The following is a 13,329-nucleotide window of genomic DNA, read 5'->3' on the forward strand; positions in this document are numbered from 1 at the left end:
AGGGCCCATGAAAGTCAAAATATAGCCCTGGCACATCCCTGGTGGTCCAGTGGTTAAGGCTCCATACTCCCCAGTGCTGGGGGCCTGGGTTTGATCCGTGGTCAGGGATCTAGATAGATCCCACATGCTGTAACTAAAGATCCTGAGTGCCATAACTAAGACTTGGTGAGGAGTGAAAGTGTCAGTTGTTCAGTCGTGTCTGACTCTTTGCAACCCCATGGACTGTAGCCCACCAGGCTCCTCTGTCGGTGGAATTCTCCAGGCAAGAATACTGGAGTGGGTTACTATTCTCTCTTTCAGAGGACCTTCCTGACCCAGGGATGGAATCTGGGTCTCCTGTATTGCATGCAGATTCTTTACCAACTGAGCCACCAGGGAAGACCAATAAGTCTCTTAATAACAGGGTTCTTATTAGAACTGGGAAACCTGAATATGTAATAATTAAACTGAAAAATGAGAATAAAACCAAAACCAACCTCCATTTGCTTGTAGATTACTATTTCATTGATTAATGATGTGGACATCTGCCATGTTCATTTAAAAGGACTGGACAGAATCTTGCCTGTGAATCCTGATGTCACCCTTATGATGTAAAAGATGGAAAGAAGGTACCAGCCAAGTAATGTTGGACTATACCTAGAGCTAGGGCCCACTGCTCCTCTGCTCCAATCTAGAAATTAACAGTGGTGATATCACCTTCACCTGACAAAACACAAAAAGAGGCTCTGAAAAGGGAATGCTGTCACCCGATGGATGGTGTGTTTAAGGCACACCGTACCTATTGAGGGCTGATATCTTACTTTTAATGTCAGTGGATTTATTGAATTCACCTTACTGAAACCCCAACAAGAAAAACAAAAAAAAGTGTCCCACCTCAGTAGTTAGATTCATGAGAAATGTGGCCTTTTTGGCAGCATGTGGGATCTTAGTTTGCCAGTCACATAGCAAACCCATGTTCCTGGCACTGAAAGCATGGAGTCCTAACCACTGGACCACCAGGGAAGTCCCTAAATATCTCTTTTTAGATAACAGACTCACTTGACTAATTTAAGTTTAAATAAGAGCCATTATTTATTATCAGGAAGAAATTCTGTGGCCTTATGGCAGAAAGTGAAGAACTAAAGAGCCTCTTGATGAAAATGAAAGAGGAGAGTGAAAAAGTTGGCTTAAAGCTCAACATTCAGAAAACGAGGATCATGGCATCTGGTCCCATCACTTCATGGCAAATAGATGGGGAAACTGTCAGACTTTATTTTTCTGGGCTCCAAAATCACTGCAGATGGTGATTGCAGCCATGAAATTAAAAGACGCTTGCTCCTTGGAAGGAAAGTTATGATCAACCTAGACAGCATATTAAAAAGCAGAGATATTACTTTGCCAACAAAGGTCCGTCTAGTCAAGGCTACGGTTTTTCCAGTAGTCATGTATGGATGTGAGAGTTGGACTATAAAGAAAGCTGAGCACAGAAGAATTGATGCTTTAGAACTGGGTGTTGGAGAAGACTCTTGAGAGTCCCTTGGACTGCAAGGAGATCCAACCAGTCCATCCTAAAGGAGATCAGTCCTGGGTGTTCACTGGAAGGACTGATGTTTAAGCTGAAACTCCAATATTTTGGCCATCTGATGCGAAGACCTAACTCATTTGAAAAGACCCTGATGTTGGGAAAGGAGGATAAGGGCACGACAGAGGATGAGATGGTTAGATGGCATCACCGACTCAATGGACATGAGTTTGGGTAAACTCTGGGAGTTGGTGATGGACAGGGAGGCCTGGCATGCTGCGGTTCATGGGGTCGCAAAGAGTCAGACACGATTGAGTGACTGAACTGAACTGAACAGCTTTAAGACCTGCTCACCAAGTACTTACCACCCAGAACAAAGCTAAGAACAGTTTTCTATAAACTGAGTAAACATTCATATCTGGAGCTACCTGGCATCTCATATGAAGCCATACGCTGCACAACATGGTATTCAGTGGTAGATTCATCAGGTGTTATTGTGTAGATAAAATGACATCTAAAAAATAGAGGATAATGAAGAAGCTTATAAACTGGTGAACAATTGATTGAAAGATCTCCAAGTCATGGACTAACGCATTCATTCTTCTACTCATTCATTCATTCATCACTATTTAGTAAGCTCTTACTCTATGCTAGTCAGGGTGCCAGACATAGTCTGGGATGTATAAATTCCTTGGAATTCAGAGCTGAAAAACAGAGTATTCATCCACAAGGAATACATCTTTTGTGAGAGTGTGCAATGCAGGTATAGGGAGGAGGTGATGAGAGCACAGAAAAATGCACCAAGCATACAGTGTGGGGTTAAGAAGAGGACACCTGACCTGGATCAATTTCAAAGCCTGCAATTGATTTAATTGGGAACCCCACCCTTAAAAAATAATACTTTCCCACCTGCTTTAAACCATTAAAAAATAATAGAGATGAGAATTTTGCTTCTCTTTTAAATAATAATTCATAGAGTGGAAGGTGTCAGTAGAGGCAGTCATGGTTGCTGGTAGGAAATATACTTTCCTCTCTGAATGTCCCTGCAAATGGATCCTGAGAAGTTCAAGAATGTTATCTGGATAAAAGTATATTCCAAATAACTTATTCTGTGTGAAATGTGCTCAAACAGAGCAACTGTAATGATCAGAATATTCTGAGTCTTCCTTTCAAGCTTTTAACTCTCCAAGGCAAGTAACTCTGATCTGGAAAATGTGATAACTTCAGGATCCTGTGTATGGCTATACAGCACTTGATATGCCATAGTGTTCAGTAGAAACTGAAACTGGGTAATGAAATTGAAGTAGAAATAAGTCTGTGCAAATACACTTAAAGGTGAACTTCCCATCTTTGAAGCTTGGCTCTTTTGAGTTTTTTTTACAGGACAGTCTACTGAACGTGGAGCTCTTCAGTGCTTGGATTGGATGATAATTTTGTTTGCCAGTAGAATGCTCTTGGTCATTAATGGATGTGGTAATGATGGCTTGTCAAGTCACGCATGAGAAGAGAGATGTGAATGTATTCTAGGAGCCACGTGGTACAAGTTTCACAATGAGAATTTTTTTTTTTTTTTAAGTCATAATGCTCAACACACTCAGATTTAATTTGTTGGCCTTTTCCATTACTGACCACTCTTGGCAGTCCTCATTTTCACCATCTGAATGTAAATGTCAATTCTGTAAATCTGGTTCTGGTCGAAACTGATCATTAATTGAACCAATGTTTATTGAGTGACACAATGGGACAGGTCTTGTGCCAGGAGCTAAAGATCTGATGATAAACAAAACATCATGACCCCTGCCTTCATGGATATGACAGTATAGGGTGAGGGAAGATGATAACATACAAACTTACAAACAAACAAGTTGAGCACTATTAGGAAATGGGGACAAAGTAAAGTTAGAGAAGACGGGAGGGGGAAGAAGGCTACAAAGGGTGATTAGGGGGACTTCCCTGGTGGTCGAGTGGTTAAGGATCTGCCTTCCAATGCAGGGGACACTGGTTCCTTCCCTGGTGGGAGAACTAAGATTGCACGTGCCCTGGGGCAACTAGGCTCACAGGCGGCAACTACTAAGCCATTGTGCTGCAGCAAGAGAAGCCCCTGTGCCACAACTAGAGAAAAGCTGCACGCCCCGTGAAGAGCCCTCACACCACAGTGAAGGCCCTGTGCAGCCATCAGGTACTGCTCGATAAGGAGGTCACTTCAGAGGAGACCCGAGGATAAGTCAGAGCTGAAGAGCAAGAAGACAAGTATTCCACACAGAAGCGTAAAAGGAGTCTAGTGTGTTGTTAACTATGATGTCAACAGCTTTTAAGAAGGAAAGCCTTTTATAACTTGGGGAATTTTTTATAAATAATTTAAATAACATAAGCAACTTAAAGAGGGGAGAAGACTAACATTTTCTAAGCAATTTTTACACATCAAGGACTATTCTAAGGGATTTAATAATGATAATTATCACAATCATCAAGATCATTATGATTACTTATTATTATATGAAATAATAGTTATTAATTTAGTGAGTGAAAAGCAGGAGACATGGGTTCAATCCCTGTGTTGGGAAGATCCCCTGGTGAAGGGCATGGCAACCCATTCCAGTATTCTTGCCTGGAAAATCCCATGGACAGAGGAGCCTGGTGGGCTACAGTCCATGGGGTTGCAAAGAGCCATGCGTGACTAAGCGACTACACACAGCACAGTACACAGCACATGCCCTGCGCTATCGGTACTTGATGCTTTCCAATTGTGCTACTGAAGAAGACTCTTGAGAGTTCCTTGGACTGCAAGGAAATTAAATCAGTCAATCCTAAAAGAAATCAACCCTGACTATTCATTGGAAGGACTGATGCTGAAGCTGAAACTCCAATACTTTGGCCACCTGATGTGAAGAGCTGACTAATTGGAAAAGACCCTGATGCTGGGAAAGATTGAAGGTAAAAGGAGAAGGGGGCAGCCGAGGATGAGATGGTTAGATAGTATCACCAACTTAATGGACATGAATTTGAGCAAACTCTGGGAGATAGTGAAGGACAGGGAAACCTGGCATACTGCAGTCTATGGGGCTGCAAAGAGTCGGACACGACTTAGTGACTGAACAACAACAGGTGCTCGGTATATATTTTCTCACAAAATCTATGCAATAAAACATGCCCTTGACATTCAAAGGAGAATTCCAGTCCTTCTGAAAGAGGCTTGAGAAGAATCACACACACACTCACACACACACACAAAATGTTAGTTTCTCAGTTGTGTCTGACTCTTTGTGACACCCCATGGACTGTAGCTCACCAGGTTCCTCTGTCCATGGAATTCTCCAGGTAAGACTACTGGAATGAGTTGCCATTTCCTACTCCAGGGGATGTTCCTGACCCAGGAATCGAACCCAGGTCTCTTGTGTCTCCTGCTTTGGCAGGCAGAATCTTTACCACTGTGCCACCTGGGAAGCTATATGTATACATATATGTCCTCCCTCTTGAGCCTCCCCCCTGCCACATCCCACCCCTCTAGGTCATCACAGGGCACTGGGCTGCGCTCCCTGTGCTATTCAGTAGCTTCCCACTACCTATCTATTTTACACATAGCAGTGTGTATATGTCAATCGTACTCTCCCAGTTCATCCTACTCCCTCCCCCGCCATGCCCACATGTACCTTCTCCATGACTGCACCCCTATTCCCGCCCTGCAAATAGGTTCATGTGAACCGTATTTCTAAATTCCACATATATGTATTAATATATACTATTTTTCTCTTTCTGACTTCACTCTGTATAAAAGACTCTAGGTCCATCTGCATCACTACAAATGACCCAATTTCATTTGTTATTATGATCGAGTAATATTGCATTGTATATATGTACCATCTCTTCTTTATACATTCTTCTGGTAATGGACAAATATTTAGGTTGCTTCCATGTCATGGCTATTGTAAATAGTGCTGCAATGAACATTGGGATGCATGTAACTTTTCAAATTAGAGTTTTCATCCCTTCCAGATATATGCCCAGGAGTGGGATTACTGGGTCATATGGTAGTTCTATTTTTAGTTTTTTAGGGAAACTCCATACTGTTCTCTATAGCGGCTGTATCAATTTACATTCCCACCAACAGTGTGAGAAGGTTCCCTTTTCTTCCCACCCTTTCCAGAATTTATTGTTTGTAGATTTTTTGATGATGACCATTCTGCCCAGTGCCTCCCACATTTCTGAGTGGAGGTGACATAAGCTGAGATGGTTTTATGGCTCTAACTCTGCCAAAAGCAAGATGAAATGAGTGGTCCTCAGAGGTGAGCCAAGGGCGGGCTCTAATAATTCTGGGAAGAGACTCTAAAGGCCTTTGCCAGGAAATTGGCCAGGGTAGAGCAGTGAAGGCAAGAGTGGCCACGTAGGAGAGCTCAGCCAGGCTGGAGGTTTGGGGAGAGGATGAGTTCAGTATTAGAGATTTTGATCTGAAGTGTCAGCAGGACACACACGTTTCTTAAGTATTCAATGCTGGTTCTGATTCCTTCTCACACCTATTTCATTAAACCGAACAGAATCCCTTCAGAGAGACTTAATTAAAGAAGACTGCTCTAAGAGAACCTGGCCAGCGGCAATTCCTATTCCTTCACAAATGCTCTTAAAGAAACATCAGATGGTTAATCAAGCTGGGCAATGAGAGAAGTGCTGGGAAAGGCTCCACATCACATGCTATATCAAGAATCCTATCACAGTTATATTCTGCGGTTGGGTTAATTTCCATATCTGTATTGGTAAATTACATGTCAGGACACATCTGCATTCACTGAAAGCAACAGAAACCTTCTCTACCTCTACCCTGGGATCATTAGCTCAGAGCTCACGCTCCTCTGACAAGTGCACACTGTAGGTAATAAACACTCTGGTTGACCATAATGGAAGTGGCATAAATTATTTATACCTCTTCAACTCGAGAAGGTGTCCACTGAAAGAACTCACATAGAGCTTTTGCTTTTTTTTTTTTCCCTGTATTTTTTTTAATGAACCAGGAGAGAGAAAGAGAAATTTTTTCAGAATACATAGCCCACTTTAAAGACATAAAAGATGGACTTTATAACAAAATACCAGCTTCATATTTTCAAAGGTCTACTTAGCACATGTTTCTCTTGATAAGCAGCATGAGAGAGCTGACACTGGTCCTCTGGGAGGACAGCAGTAGACACTGGCCTCCTCAACTTGATGAAGAGAACCAATCCATTTAGTGACTTCTGTATTATTTAGACTCTGATTCTACAATCTTAACCAACACCCCACATTTCTGCACAGGAGCTACACTTGATTGGAATCGGGATCAGGGATCAGTTGGGGCAACTGGGAGGCATGCTGTAATTGGGTTTTAGAAAACGGTGATTTTTCCTCACTCGGCCATCTGGTTGAGTGTGCAAAAAGTGGATATGTGCTTTTGAAGTATAGTTCATAAAATGCCAACACTTAGAGTATATATTTTTAAATTTTATTGAAGTATATTTGATTTACAATATTGTGTTTAATTTCTGCCGTACTGCAAAGGGACTCAGTTATACACATATATACTCTTTTACATTATAGTTTATTATAAGACATTGAATATAGTTCCCTGTGTTATACAGTAGGATCTTGTTTATCCACCCCGTCTGCTAATCCCAGAGGCTTAGCATCCCAACTCTCAGAACATGGACCGCTGTTGATGGTATGATGGTGAGTACCCAGGTGGGATGACAGCTTAAAGGATGCTATGCTAATAGGGAAGCTGATACAAAAGCCTAATTTTTTTTGGCAGTATTAACTGATTTGAGTTTTTGCATAATACTCTGATATGAATTATGAAATCCATTAAAATATACAAAAACCTAATAAAAATTCTACTACTTCAGAATTTATTATCATTTTGACAGGACCAAGCTGGGTTGGCTTATTTTTGCTTGGTAAAACACTTTCTTAATAGTGTAAAATGAATAGTGCAAACCAGATTGCAGAGGGAATGTTTAAAATACTTAAAGGACAAATTGTTTTCAGCACTGACAAGCCCTGTAGGAGTGCTGTTTACATAGAAACAAATGACATGCTGCTCATAAACCATTAGAATTTGTTAATTAAATCAGATCTTCCCTACCAGGCAACACTGAATTGGCCTAATTTGAGTTATTATATGTTTTTTTTTTTCCCCAAGTTAATTTTTATTCGCACTTCCTAACATTCTACTGTAATTAAAAAGAAAACTATTTGGAAGAATTCAAAAAAACACTATCTTTGTGACTCTGGGTGGGTGTCTTAATTGCTCTGAAACTTTGTTCTCTCTTAGGTCAAGTGAGGCTTACATACTAACCTTCATAGGTTATTGGGAAGGAAAGATACTACAGTTATAAGTAAAGCTACTAAAACTACCAGGCCTCTCTGGTGGCTCAGTGGTAAAGAATTCACCTGCCAGTGCAGGAAATACAGGTTCGATCCTTGGGTTGGGAAGATTCCCTGGAGAAGAAAACAACAACCCACTCCAGTATTCTTGCCTGGGAAATCCCATTGACAGAGGAGCCTGGTGGGCTACAGTCCATGGAGTCACAAAAGAATTGTACAGGACTTAGCGATTCAACAGCAACAACAATTAGAACCGCCATGGCCACTACAAGCACGTAATGAGAGACCATTTGTGTTTCCATCTAGATAGTCTTTGTGTTTCAGAGGTGAAATTCCACTCAACTGAATATAACACAGTCTCATAAACTGGAGAGAAAGTAAGCAGGGATCGTGATCTGCCACAAAAAAGAGTGAAATTCTGCCATTTGCATGAGCATGGATGGACTTGGACGGTATTATGCATAGTGGAATAAGTCAGACCAAGTAAGACAAACACTGTCTGATATCACCTAAGTGTTGAGTCTAAAAAATGAAACAAACTAGTGAATATAAAAAGAAAGAAACTCACAGAACAAACTAGTGGTTACCAGTGGGGAGTGAGGGGAGAAGATTTAGAGGTACAAATTATTATGCATAAAACAAATAAACTACATGGATATGTCTGAGGAGTGTAATCTCGGTTCTGTTTCCTCTCAACAAAAATTTGAAGTGACGGACATTAAAGCCCTCGGCATGTCACAGCTCTCAGACAGACCGTGTTACACCTCTAGGCTCTCGGACAGACCATGTTATAGCTCTCGGGTCTCAGACAGATCAGTGTTACAGCTCAGTTTTATTTTCTCAGTTTTATTTAGAAAATAAAAGGAAAATACATCCTTGAGGCATGCCAGGAGTGCTGTTTGTTCTACCTGAGGTCCTCACTCCAGTCCTCGGACCTTCCTTTGTTCCATTTTTGTGGGCTTTTCCCTTCCTTGTCTTTTGCTAAGTCACTTCAGTCGTGTCTGACTCTTCGTGACCCCATGGACTGCAGCCCACCAGGCTCCTCTGTCCATGGGATTTTCCAGGCAAGAGTACTGGAGTTGGGTGCCATTGCCTTCTCCGTCCTTGTCTTTTAGCCACTGCCATTCTGGACTCCTTTTTCCTATTCTAACTACCTAACAGATATATTATACATGGGGAATATAGCCAACATTTTATAATAACCTTGGAGTTGTTATAAGTGGAGTATAACCCTTAGAATTGTGAATCAATATTCTGTACACCTAAAACTTATATAATGTTGTAAATCAACTAAACCGCAATAAACAGAATGGTGATTTAATTATAACAATATTAAAAATAACAACTTTCATTTACCGAGTACTAGCTTTTTGGGAATCCTCATTTTATTGATGAGAAAACTGTGGAAACTCCTGTCTTTACAACTAACTGCTAAATCTAGTGGCCTAGACTTAGAAAAGGAAAAGATTCTCAGTAAAAACAGCATCTTAAAAATCACCAACTCTCTTGATGAAAGTATTCTGGAATATTTCATGCTTTAAACATTTAACAGAAATTAAAATCTTTAGAGGTATTAAGTTTTGTGTAAATATATTAATAAAGAAATGGACTATACACTTAAAGGCCACTTTTAACTAATGGCCACAGCTGGCAAAAATACAGGCAAGTTTATGACTTTCATATTAACATCTCTGTTTACACTTGAAAACTAATGATTTGTTTAATTAAATAAATTCAATTTGGCTTGTCTCTGAACTTGAAGAAGCTGAAAATGGTGGCCATTTCACAAAGTTTTTCAAATTTCTAGTGTTTCTCAATGAAATAAAAACCAAACCAAACATTTTAACTTGGTAACAACTCTGAGAAGGACAGTCTCTGGCCACAGAAGATATAAACAATATTCTTTACAGAGCATTCATGGCACATTGGGACTTTCTCAATGGTTCAGTGGGTAAAGAATCTACCTGCTTATGCAGGAGACACAGGAGACATGGGTTTGATTCCTGGATCAGGAAGATCACCTGGAGGAGGAAAAATGGCAACCTGCTCCAATATCCTTGCCTGAGAAACCCCATGGACAGTGGGGTCGCAAAGAGTTGGACACGACTGAGCGACTAACACACACCACACACATACACATACACGTGTATATGTGTAGCAGATTCATTTTGCTGTACAGCAGAAACTAACACAAGACTGTAAATCAACTATACTCCAGTAAAAATTAATTAAAAAATGAACTAACATGCATTTAATTGGAAAAAACTTAAAACCCAAGTTTTAAAGTATATAACAGACACTAATTACTGGATTAAAGCAGGGAAGGCATTTCTGGAAAGAAGGATAGCATAAGCAAAAGGCTTAGAGAAAACAGCCATCATTAAATCAGGAAAACAAAACCAGTCTGGAGCCCTCTTGAGCTTTTTGGCACATCTATTTCATAAAGCTGATAGTACAGACAGTAAGCCATTTTCCTGATTTGGTAGAGAAGGGAACTGCTAAGCAACCTTATCCTTCCTGTCCTTCCAGAAGGAGAGTATTGGCATGGACACCAGATGACCCCAGAATCTACAAAGAATTCTATTTGCAGATTTTTGTCTGGACTCTGCTTACACAATTCTAGCCTGGGTGCCATGGATCACATGGCTCCAGGGACCATGCTATCTGGCAGTAGAATTATGCTTGATGTTTGTGCAAGAAAGCAGAGCTTGCATCTGCTCAGGGGACACAACCCAGGCTCAGATACTTGCACAAACAGGCAATTTAGTCCCTAAATTTTGGCATTGGAGTAGGTTTTTTTTTTTTCCTTCCAAAGTTGAACATGGATCCCAGACTCTGTATTTCTCTTTCTATGTAATTAATTATTTCTCTAACCAGAGAATAACTAATTACTTAGTCTAACCAGACTAATCTAGAACAGGCTATAACCGGCTGGCTTTGCATGCCCAGTGGGCTTTGTCTCTAGGTTTGTTTCTTTGTTTCTGTGGGGGGATCTTAGTTCCCCAACCATGGATTGGACCCTGGCCCTCAGCAGTAGAACCTTGGAGTCCTAACTATTGGCCCAGCAGGGAAGTCCCTAGGTTTGGTTTTGAAGGAGGTGACATTTGTTTCTGGTCCTCATTCTTCCTTTTGTGTCTCTCTTATACTTACTGGTTGACCTGGGCTGCCAGGCACTTTTCCTGCTGTGTCCTCCATTTCCTAACCCTCCTCCTCCTCATCTTGCTCTGCAAGGACACCCTGTCTTCTAGACCCTGGGCACCAACAATAGTGCGACCCTCATTTCCATCAGCCTACCTGCAAAGTCTCCCTAAATGAACATAAAACTAGATTCAAAACAGTGTTCTTTCTGTATAAGCTTCAAGAAGCATTACTGAGGGTCCCATCCCCCAACCAAACTTCCACTCTTTTTGTTTTTTCCCCAAATTTCCACTCTTAAAACCATTATAGGGAGAAGTTCTTCAGCTTCCAATGACCAATAAAGTATCATCAAAAAGGAGATGCCTCAGTAGATCTCTGGGCTTCCCTGGTGGCTCAGATGGTAAAGAATCTGCCTGTAATGTGGGACATCTGGTTTGGATCCCTTGGTTGGGAAGATCCCCTGAAGAAGGGAATGGCAACCTGCTCCAGCATTCTTGCCTGGAGAATCACATGGATAGAGGAGCCTGGTGGGTGACAGTCCATGGTATCACAGAGTCGGACACGACTGAGTGATTAACACTTTTACTTTCACTAGATCCTTAGAATAAGGAACTGAATCAGTTTAATTCATGTCAATAATCACATAGTAAACACTCCCTGAGCAGCTCTGGAGGAAGTGTGGTCCAGGAATTAAGAAGGCAGGCTTTGAAACCAGTCTGTTTGGGTTTAAACGTCATCTCTGAGACTAACCAGTGGTGTGATCTTGAGCAAGCTAATAGCCACCTGTGTACCCACAGGCTGAATGTAGGATAAAGGAGTTAATAGGTGTAACATACTCACACATAGTAAATGCTCAATAAGTGCTTGTTAAAATAATATCTTAATTCAAATTACAGATGGAGCAAATAAGGCAAATTTCCCATATTTTGACAGGAGATCTCTGTGGTATGTGGCCTTTTGGTACCCTGAAGATTACTGCATTCAGTGGCTGCATCCTTCCCAGCGTCTGCTTAAGGGAACTTAAAATTTTTTTTAATTTTACTTTTCACTGAATTATAATTGACTTAAAATGTTATGTTAGTTTCTGGTGCAGCAAACTGAATCAGTTGTATGTGTATATATATACACATATATATTCTTTATACATGTTCTTCTTCAAATTCTTTCCCATTATTGTTTATTACAGGATACTGAATGTAGTTCCCTGTGCTATACAGTAAGACCTTGCTTATCCATTCTGTATATAATAGTTTGCATCTACTAATCCCAAACTTCCAATCCTCTGTCCCGCACCTCCCCTCCCCTTGGCAACCACAGGTCTGTTTTCTATGTCTGTGAGTCTGTTTCTGTTTCATAGATAAGTTCATCTGTGTCATATTCTAGATTCTACCTATAAATGATATCACGTAATTCTTGTCTTTGCCTGGCTTACTTCACTTAGTAGGATAATCTCTAGGTCCATCCATGTTGCCACAAATGGCATTACTTCCTTCTTTTTTAATGGTTGAGTACTATTCCATTGTATATATGTACCACATCCTCTTTAGCATTCTTCTGTTGATAGACATTGCTTCCATGTCTTGGCTATTGTGAATAGTGCTTCAGTGAACACTAGGGTGCACGTATCTTTTCAAAGTAGAGTTTTTCCAAATATATGCCCAGAACTGGGATTGCTGGATCATATGGTAGCTCTATTTTTAGTTTTTTCAGGAAACTCCATACTGTTTTCCATAGCGGCTGCACCAATTTACATTCTCACCAACAGTGTAGGAGGAAGTGAACTTATTTTTTTTAACCGTTTAACCCAGTACACACACGCCCACACGTTGATTTCATGACCCCTTTTTCAGTTGTGTGCCTGAGTGCTAAGTCGCCTCTGTCATGTCTGACTCTTTGCAACCCTGCAGACTGTAGCCTGCCAGGCTCCTCTGTCCATGGGGATTTTCCAGGCAAGAATAATGGAATGGGTCACCATGCCCTCCTCCAGGGGATCTTCCCGACCCAGGGACTGAACCTGCATCTCTTGTCTTGTGCATTGGCAGGTGGATTCTTTACCACTAGTGCCACCTGGGAAGCCCAGCTGGGACCTGCAATTTGAAAACAGCAGCTGAGAGGGCAGCTCTGTACAGGTGAATGCATTCAGTCCAGTCAATTTCCTCAAGCCTGAGTCATACAGATAATGGCTTCTCCCAGGACAATTGATAAGCCAGTTCCGTAACAATCTTTTCCTAATATACATTTAAAGTCATTCACAGAAAGAGAAGGGACCTTAGAGAGTCTGGTGTTACAGAAAATGTATGTTATGGGGTAGGGGGAAGACCTGACATGTGTGCTCTGTTCTA

General features: G+C 41.0%; 1 protein-coding gene across 1 annotated transcript in view; it reads right to left on the bottom strand.

Moving 5' to 3' along the window:
• KCNB2 (potassium voltage-gated channel, Shab-related subfamily, member 2) overlaps positions 1–13,329 on the bottom strand; it is a 463,770-nt gene that overhangs the window by 82,220 nt on the left and 368,221 nt on the right. The window lies entirely within an intron of this gene.

This window comes from Bison bison, unplaced genomic scaffold (assembly GCF_000754665.1).
Source record: "Bison bison bison isolate TAMUID 2011002044 unplaced genomic scaffold, Bison_UMD1.0 scf7180017864241, whole genome shotgun sequence".
Taxonomy (NCBI): domain Eukaryota; kingdom Metazoa; phylum Chordata; class Mammalia; order Artiodactyla; family Bovidae; genus Bison; species Bison bison.